This window comes from Rhopalosiphum maidis, chromosome 1 (assembly GCF_003676215.2).
Source record: "Rhopalosiphum maidis isolate BTI-1 chromosome 1, ASM367621v3, whole genome shotgun sequence".
NCBI lineage: Eukaryota > Metazoa > Arthropoda > Insecta > Hemiptera > Aphididae > Rhopalosiphum > Rhopalosiphum maidis.
In genome coordinates, this window is record NC_040877.1 from 43,975,248 (window position 1) to 43,985,520 (window position 10,273).

General features: G+C 26.3%; 1 protein-coding gene across 4 annotated transcripts in view; it reads right to left on the reverse strand.

The window, feature by feature from the left end:
• LOC113561286 overlaps nt 1-6,762 on the reverse strand; it is a 104,538-nt gene extending 97,776 nt beyond the window's left edge. For 2 of the 4 annotated variants that reach the window (XM_026967612.1, XM_026967614.1), the window contains exon 1: nt 6,608-6,762. The gene's annotated coding sequence lies outside the window, so the exon portion shown is untranslated. Of the gene's footprint in view, nt 1-5,782; nt 5,883-6,578 lie in introns of all 4 variants that reach the window. The other 2 variants (XM_026967615.1, XM_026967613.1) reach the window with 2 other exon arrangements.
• Between the last annotated feature and the right edge of the window lie 3,511 nt (nt 6,763-10,273).

Consider the following 10,273-nt stretch of genomic DNA (forward strand, 5'->3'; position numbering starts at 1 on the left):
AAGTTGTAATTTAAGCTCCTATGAGCTTTATTATGTGTATATTTTGAACATGGTACAGGGAACTTGCTAAACCCTACAGACACAACCCCTAGAGACTTAGTAGAGGGTTTTGTATGTGTTTAAAATCATTACCACACACACACACACACACACACACAAAAACAACATACATATATATATATATATATTTATATTCGACTAAAATTTAGGTGTAAACACTACTAAGAGTTTAACCCATTGGCTGTCATTTCATTAAATAATGTAATTCTCTCCTATCATCCAATAGACGAAAATTTAATTCTTGTTATCAATTATTAAACATGTTTATTGTCCACACAATAATATGAATAGTTTTTAAATAAAATAAACAAAAATATTGAAGTAATTGACTGGTTTTTGTTGTTGTTGGTTTTTTATGGATTTCATTGATTGGATAATAATATTATTGTATTAAATCAATAAATTTATTTTATTTATTTATTTTTAAATCAATTGAATAAATGCTAAATATTATATTAATATGTACTGATAAGAAAACGCGTTTATTATTGGTTTTTATAGTTGGTTACACTTTAATGAAATGAATATATTCAATCTACCTCAAAGACGAGAGAAATATGTGTTATAAATTATAATAAAGAAATACCAACGATAAAATGAATGTTTATTTTATTTCTTATTAAAGAGGTAAAATTTGAATATTTACATGCTAAACGTTTTTCAAAATTGATACTGAAATTGAACATAAATAATAATTCACTTCAATAAATGCGATATATTATTTGTTCTTTGAAGATAAAGAGTATCAGTTAAATATTATAAATTAAAATTGGACACTATCTTTAAATACAATAAAAATAAATTAAAAATTCTTATATTACTTGATATAAAGACGAAATTTAATAACCGTCTCTGGCTTTTAATCTCTGTGTTCGAAGCAAATTAATTTGAGTTCATACTTCGATATGAAAACGTTTTACACTTTGTATTCAAATGAAACCGTTCAAAAAATATGAAGTATTTTATAAATCAGTGATTACAATATGCTTTGTACTATGTGCCAACTATGTTATTAGTAATGAAAAATTACTAATTGCTATACAATATAAGTAGATATACTATAATATTGGTATTCTATCCTTATACAGCTGATTAAATGATTAAAGATTATTATTATTCTAGTATAGCTAAGTATTGTACGTAATATAGAATATTATAACCTTTAGATCTTTGAGAAACGTGTTCGCAGAACACGGTTTGTAGGTGGCTTCTTTCAATTATTATTATTACTAATAATATTATATATGTAGATATTGTTTGCTATAATTAATTACAGTAATATAGAACGCCACCCGCGTATAACAGTAAAGCATCGTTTGCAGTGCACGTAATCCAAAGAGCGATAGATAAATGGAGACTCGAAACTAAAAGCGTTATTTATATAAGAGACGACAGAGAGTGGTGGAAATGAAGAATAAAATTAATCGGATCCCAGAGGACATTTCGGGATTAGTCGTACATACGTATGCGTAAAATGTACACATTGACACACGTACACAAATGAACACACACCAACTACAACACTTCTCACATCCATCACATGCATATTTCAGTCGGTAAAAATATAAATCAAATAAATGTTGTGTTTGAAAACTAGAAAAACAAAACTGAATTAAATATATTTTGATTATTGAAAAATAACGAGTAGGGTGCCTAAACAAAATAATATGTGCTCGATAAACAGTGTTTTTTCCATTCCCTCGGAACGCTATCATAACTTTCAAAAATGCATACGAATTCATCTACATTACACCAAAGTTTAAAGCACAGCAATTGGAAAATGTGATCATAAAAGTTTGTTCGTGCGATAAAACTTTCTTATGGAGACTCGGCGCAGTAATAATTTAATTTCAAATCCTTTCAGTAAACTTTTTTTTATTTATTCAAATGTTCACTATTGACAATAATGTATACCTGTATAACACTTACTATACTTCACTGTTAGTGACCCTCCCTAGGTATTGAAATATTTTAAGTATTGACCGAAAAATGAGAAATCTAATACGATTAGAACTCTGATTTACCACATATAGCTAGTAGTTACCAAATTTTAAAACAAAATATTGATATTTTTACATATTGATCTACATGTAGTTACAGGCGGTATATTTACAGAAGTGACAACAATAGTTTATTGTAACTATGTGTAAAAATATAAGGAATTGTTTTATTTAAAAATTAAACCAAACACTAATTCGTAATTTTATCAAAACTATATAAAAAAATTAACCTAAGCACTAGCCACTTAAAAATAGGCTTGATGGCTAGTGTGCACTGGAAAAATGACATGAAAAAATCGGTCTGAGTATAGCCCTGCTTATTCATCACGATTATAATAATATTTAAATTGTTTCTGTTACGTACTCATAATCTTCACAGCAAATTTAACCATATTATTAAAGGTCAATATAAATACACTTAATTTAAAAAAAATATATCAGTAAAATATATAACATTTTTAAATATTGATGTTAATTTATTAATTAACTATTTTTTCTATAAAATATATTTAATTCATTCAAATTGCTTAAAAAATAAATGATTTAATGGTTTGTATTCTAAATTTCTCAATATTTATACTACAAACGTTATTGTATCGCGATTCAATATAGTGAGATCAAAAGTTTACGCTTTCATGATTTTTATTTCAAACTTCATGTGAATAAATGACTATTTTTTTTTTATAGAAACTGGGCGTTAAAAAACTACAAAAGACATAGATGGTGCCAAGTTTACATTGTATTGTTCATGTATCAAAGACGCTTTGATACGTGACCGGTTATTTTATACTTTTTTATAGCTCACATTCCATACTCATGAACTTTCCGTTGTTTTCATAGAATATATATTGAAAATATATTTGACTTGTTCATTATATATAATATTATGTTATTGAAAAGCAATTACGATTTATGAAAAAAAAAAAAAAAAATGTAAGTAGCTAAGTAAATCAAAAAGCTATTTAGAGTTTATCAATGAACTATACATTTATATAAATATCATAGACGTCCGTAATACAAAATATGTACAATTTTATCTACCGAGTATAATATTTAATAAAAAAACAAAACAAAATAATCATTTTAGTTAAAATCGCGGATTTTAATTTCAATACTTAAGTAGGTACAGGATAATTTTTAAAAATGTTCATGTATGTTGAACAAATAGTTTATGTAGTTAAACCCATTTAAACTTTTGAAACGAAGGCAAATAAATAGAAAATGTGTTTAGAGATAAAATTACTTCTTCGGTATTTTCCATCTTGTCTAAACTTTAAATAGTCATGGCTAGTAGTAAACTGTGAGTTAAGTTTTGATAAAAATGTAAATAAAAATTGTTCAAAAACCGTTTAAAGTTATAATTAAATATAGTTTTAAGCTTAAAAATTTTAAGAATACATTTCATGAACCAAAGACTAAAGAGGCGGTTAGGAAATATTATAAAAAATGCAAACTAGTACCTCAAATGGCAACAGTGCAGTCGTATGACTGGCTGATTCCGGAAATTGTGATGCGACAGAAAATGTATTATATGTAAATGTAGGATTCACACAGTAGAATTTTTAAAAGTCTATTATGTACTCTTTAGCTTTAAGGGTTTTTTTCTTGTAAAAATACTACAATATAATAAGTAAAGATAAAACTACAACTCATAAGCCGATGTAATTTGCATCTAAAAGTATAAGAAAGACACAATTAAGAAAATCATACTAGAGTTTTTGTTGCATTATTGTTGAGCAAAAATTGACCCATAATTTTTTTCCTGTTATGAATCCTATGAGGTCTGCTAATGAAATTCGTTCAGGAATTTCCATGTCTCTAGAGAAATACGTTATGAAATAATAATGGTCGAGAAAACAGCTTTTTCCTGTAGACATTCCTTTCTCAAAACCGTCAGCTTTCTTATATTAAATTATAATGTAATTACACAGTCTTTCACCTTCTCAATGAAGTTAAATAAACCACAAGAATATAGTAATTATTTCTTCTACGTCAATTTTTTTTTTTTTTTAATGATATTAAAGCCAGTTAACTAGTTACTTTTTTTTATACTTTAACATGATGAATGAAAATAAAACTTAAATAATACTATTTATTTTTGATATTATCCAATTTACCTATAGACAATTAGCTGCGGTTACTATTTTAGATACTGGAATACTAGTGAATATATTAATTATTTCAATGATATAAATATAATTCAAACTTATTTTTGGCAAAATTGTTTATAGATATTATTATAACTTACTACACGCAAAGATAGAAATTTTTAAAATATTTAGATATATATTTTAAGCCATTGCATATTTATACTACGAAATTATTCCTACTAAAAAAATTACTATTGAATCAAACGATGATAACAATATTATGTGATATAAATATTATATAGATAGGTACTATTCAAATATTTAATAATACAATAAATATTATATTTTTGGTGATAATTAATTCAACCCATCATACTAATAATATGAAAATATATTACTATATATAAAAAAAATATGTGCTTTGGAATATATAGACTGACAGACCATTTCCGATACTCTCCGCTCGAAACCATTTTTCGTATGAAGTGATTTATCATTGAATTCAAATTTAATACATCCATTACAATATGACTTACTCAATTATTACGAGGTATACTCTACATCTAATCTACAGAATACCGGTTACCTACTTATCCACTTTTATTAATATTACACAAATAATTTAAATTCCATAAAATTAGAGATTTTATCTTAAACAAAAAAAATTAAACGTATTAAAAATTACATACATGCATTTATTCTAAATTAGTCTAAAAAAACGAATTAGATTATATTATAAACAGTAACATTAATCTTTTTTTTAAATTAGACGATGTTGCACATCCACAATGATTGCATGAAAATAAAACTTATATTAATTTCATTGTTTATTTATTCATATTCATTTTGCATATTTTAGTATATATTTTAACAAAGTTAAATCCTGCAGAATATTCATATTTTAGTATTTTATATTCTAAATAAATCTTAGCTCTATAATTTATCATTATTTACTAGTACCGTTACATGAAAAACGAAAATGTAAAGATATATTATAGGCTTAGAATTATTGATAAGATATCGTTTTAAAGTATGTAGTTATTGAATATTATTTTGTTTTAAATCAAATTAAAAGTTCCGATATTAGTAAAATTCAATAATAAATAATGTACCTAGTAGATTTTCAATTTATTATAATTGTTTTTTTTTTTTTAATTTATTTTGTGATGTAATTTTTTGTAATTTTTAGAGGTATAGCATTTTGAATCAAGCTCAAAGAAAATTTAAAGATTTACACCACCATATATGCTTTAAAACAGTTTATTAAAATATATTATATTTAATAAAATAAATAAGAATGTCCCACGAGGGTTTACCAAAGTTAAGTAATGGGACGATTGATTGGTTTTTTGTTGTAAAAACAACGATATTTCCATCGTGATCTGTTTAGTTTTAATTCTGCACGTAAGAAAACAAAGTGTAAAACTTTAATTTAGCTATTTCTAATGGTTATTGAATTGTTTTCAAGACAAAGTTGAGTAAAAAAATCACGAATTATTATGTTATACAATGTGAACGTGATTCTCTCGTATACAACAGCGAGCATACGGCTATACGAGCTACCGTATAAAAGGTGTGCCCGTGACCAAAAATCAACAAAATAACGAAACGTTATATTACAGAAACACTCACCGACAGTAAGTTATTCGATTTTAAAATCGTATACGCGCAACCCGCTGACCGCGACATGACGTTCGGTGACAATACGGATGGCTGTTGTTCTGCAGCATTGCTGTTGTCGCGTGATTCGTTCGCCAAATTCGGCCGATTTAAATATCAAAACGAACATGCATATACATATCATATTATAAATACGTTGTGGAGAAGGAGAAAAAGAACTGAAATATGAAAAACAACAGTGACAGATATATTATGAATTATGATATATGTATGTGTAAAAATGTGATAGACATAGACAGTGATAGCTACAAATAATCAAAAACGTATCACTATGTATACACACACACACACACACACACACACATATCTAATAACTAAACATCATATTAACAGCGTTTCGATAATACATCAAGTGGACGTCGTGAATAACACGTTTGTAGACCGCAATGAGAAAAATATGATATTGAAAATATGGTATCACGTTTTATGGTCTTCGGCTTTGCACAATACCTATACCAGCTCTCTACCCACACATCACATGTCCTACACGCGCTTGACGGTATCGTTATAGTATCGTATCGTAATGAAACGTGCCAACTTTAACTGTTTATTACACTATAATATTTATATGATGATATTATTACATGTTCAAATATTATATTATACTGAATACGTCGTAATCGTCATCGTCATTATTATTATTATTATTATTATTATTAATATTAATATTAATATTGCTACTATTATTGGAGAACGGAATTTCGTCGTGCAAATCATAATAATAATACATATTTTAATATATACGTACGTAATATAATATTTGCATACTATACTAACCAGACGCGACAACGAATGTATATATTGTCAACGCGACGTTAATTTATCGTTTCGACCCTGTGACACGATGTCTGGCGCGACGCCGGGGTGGTGGCCGGTGGTGGATCGAGCGCGCAACGTGTCTAGTGTCCGCGTACCGACTGCCGTCGCTCCGGTCCGCTCGCGCCGCACGCACACACTCGTGTGTGTGTCTCCGTGTACGTGAGGTTCATCTGCGGCGACGGTGGCGGCGACGGCGTTGGCACTCGCGGATTCTGCGCAACCCTCGACGTACACAACACACATTATTTTTATATTAAATAAAATGCGATATTTGTACCGGTATCGATGTGTATAGATATAATATTATATTAATATGATATTATGCGGAGCGGTCCGTTAAACGCAGTAAGACACTGTATAATATTATTCGCTACGTTTTAAAATATAATTATTTTTACATAGTTTCAAGTCGTTTAAAAAAGATTTTTTTTCGTACAGTTTATTGTTATTAATTTTTCGGCGATACTAGCATTTTAATTCCATATTCCAAAGCGGAACATTTTTTGAAGTACTTCAATATATTAAAAATGCAAGTATGTTTTCATTAAAAAAAAAGTTTAAAATTTAAATTTAAAAATATTATATTTTTTTCCCCGAAAATGTTGCTTTTAAACCTCTTAAAGTTAGCTAAAACAAATATTTTCAAAACCGTTAGTGTATTGTGAAACAATGAGTGTTTTACGTTAAATGAATCACCCCGTTAACTATCATTATATCATTATATTATACCGTCGGCCGATCGCCTCCCATCTAATAATAATAAAAGTATATTCAGCGCGTATTCTACACTATAATACAGAGTGCTGATTGTTTTTAAATTTTAACCTAAGACACTGTCTTGCGTAATTGTATAGGTCAGATATAAAAACATTTCATCAATATAATAATATGCTTGTAATAATATTAATTTAAAATACCAGTTATGTATTATAAATTAGCCCATTAGACGACTATTCCTAAATAAATATTTTAAAAGCTCAAATAAAAATTAGCTAATAGTTTCAATAGATAATTTTAATTTGTAAATAATGAAATCATTTTCATGTAAAATTGTTTTTCTTTTTTGTGAATATTACATGAATCTCTCTTAACCTAATTTATGATAATGAAACAAAATTAAAATAGTAATAACTATAATTATACATATATTAGCTCTTGCAGTATAATATTATATCTTATATATAAAATAATATATCAACATGATGCAATTTATGATAACATTTCTAAATAAATATTTATTGATGGTCAAACAATCAAAAAATTAAAAAAAAAATCATATTATGATTGGATGAATTAACAAATTCAGCTAATTTTGCTGAAAGTTAGTCGTAGAATTGAAATAAAATAATATACCAATTACCTTTATTAAACTATTATAAATTTTAAATTTATCACTTTTGAAATAAATAATTTATTTTATTATATTTGCAATTATTATTATTTATATATTACACACCGTGCATAAGTATATATTATATTAATTATAAAGATAAATTATTTAATCAATATTATGCAACACTGTAGTATGGTAAAATACAGAGTAAAAATGTTTAAAGCAACATTATAATATAGTTTTATTTTTTTTAAGTAATGAAGTTCTATTTATTTTTTTCAAAATGTTTTACTTGATCCATTAACTCGTAATAAATATAAATGACAGGTCACTATAGAAATATAATACATTAATGACCAACGAATGTTGCTAACTGTTCAGTAACGTATTATCAATAAATATCATGTTCCGAGCATTTATCAGTACCTGCTATATCTATAATGGGTTATACTGATGAATAACCGTTAAATAAATGTCCAGCAACTAGCAAAAATAATACACCCCTGTGTTCATAGGGCATAGTATGTACTATATTATGTGTTATACTATATGTCTATATGTTATAATAAATTTAATATTTTTTTTTGTACATTTTTATTCATATAAACCGGGATATAAACTATAAATAACATATTATACGATAAATTATAATGATTTCGTGAAAATTATAAAAACAATAATTTATACATATAAGTTTCTTATACACTGCAGGTATCTAAAAATAATAAAAAATATTAATAAATTTAAAATTATAATGTCTAGTGACTACTTAAATTATGATGTCCAGTAACATTTGAATACATTTTGGAACTTATAAAGTATAATAATAGTAGCTACTGTGGATATTAGGATATTAGTCTTAAGACCTTATTGTAAAAATAAATATGTTTTTACAGAAATAAATTATAAATCTTATATATATATATATATTAAGATAAATAGATAAGACCAAATTCATTTATAAAATTACAGACAAATATTGTATAGTTATAAAATTACCTACTTTTGATTTTGCTCTATGTAGAAAGAACCCTGACTGGTAGTAACTTAAAAGCTAATGTTCTTGACTCTTGAGTCGACTGAAAAAAAAAAATGAATAAGTATATTATAATAAATAAAATAAAATAAAGTAAAATAGATAATTTTGAGAAAAAAAAGTACAATTATATTGTTATATTTTACATGTTCATAAATAATAATAATAAATTGTAAATTTTTATTTAATTTATAACAAATCATAAGAATATTAATTAAAATCAAATAACAATACGTCTAATTAAAATGTATAAGTTGGCACACATCGTATGAGACGTATAATAAATACAATTTAGAACATGTAATGATATTTTAAAAGTGATTTTCTATAGTTGGATAAATAAGTTGAATATATATTATACAGCTCAAGCGTAATTCTGTTTTAATATAAAGGATGATGGGGGAGATTTTTTTGAAAACAATTTTAAATTTTACTCTTTGTCTGAGACTCCGCCAAGGGGCTTCCAACCATGTTATAATAGTAATAATAATTTTGATGTTTAATAAATATTTTGATTTTAAAATATTTTTTCGTTATTTTTGTAAAGTATTTGGAATTAAAGGAAATAGGGGTTCAGACGGAAACTGTATATAATAAAATAAAAACGTGTCGTGGCCTCGTGGGGTTATATATTATAAGAATATGGATTGGGAAGAGAAATGTTGGTACGTTAAGATTTGAGACGTTGGTTATTTTGGTAGTTGTTGAAATTATTGTGTACTTCGGTCATTAATATTGCCTACTGAGAGCCTGTTGTTTTCTAGCCAGACGTCATGATGGTGAAAAAGTTGCGGTTAGAACAATAATAAATAAATAAAAAGTCGGTATAATCGTCGGCATTTTTGAGATATACGAAAAAAAACCTTTTCATATAAACATCAAACCATGTTGGTTTAGTATTTTGATACAACAATAATTATACTCTTTCATATATATTATAGTTTCATCGATAATACAGTAAATTCCAGTTACAACGAATACCAATGCAACGAAAAATCCCGTTATAACGAAAATCATAGAAGTCCCCTGCCAAAAAGCAGGGCTTATAAAGAGCTTATTCGAATTTTCGTTACAACGAAATTTCCGTTATAACGAAAAAAAATTCAATCCCCTGGAGTTCGTTGTAACGGGATTTTACTGTATACTATTGTTAATTGTAAAGTATACGCTTTATTATCAGATAAAAATAATAATCGTCTATGGGTAACAATACTTATCTTATTATCATAACAATAGTTAACAGTTTTAAAATTAG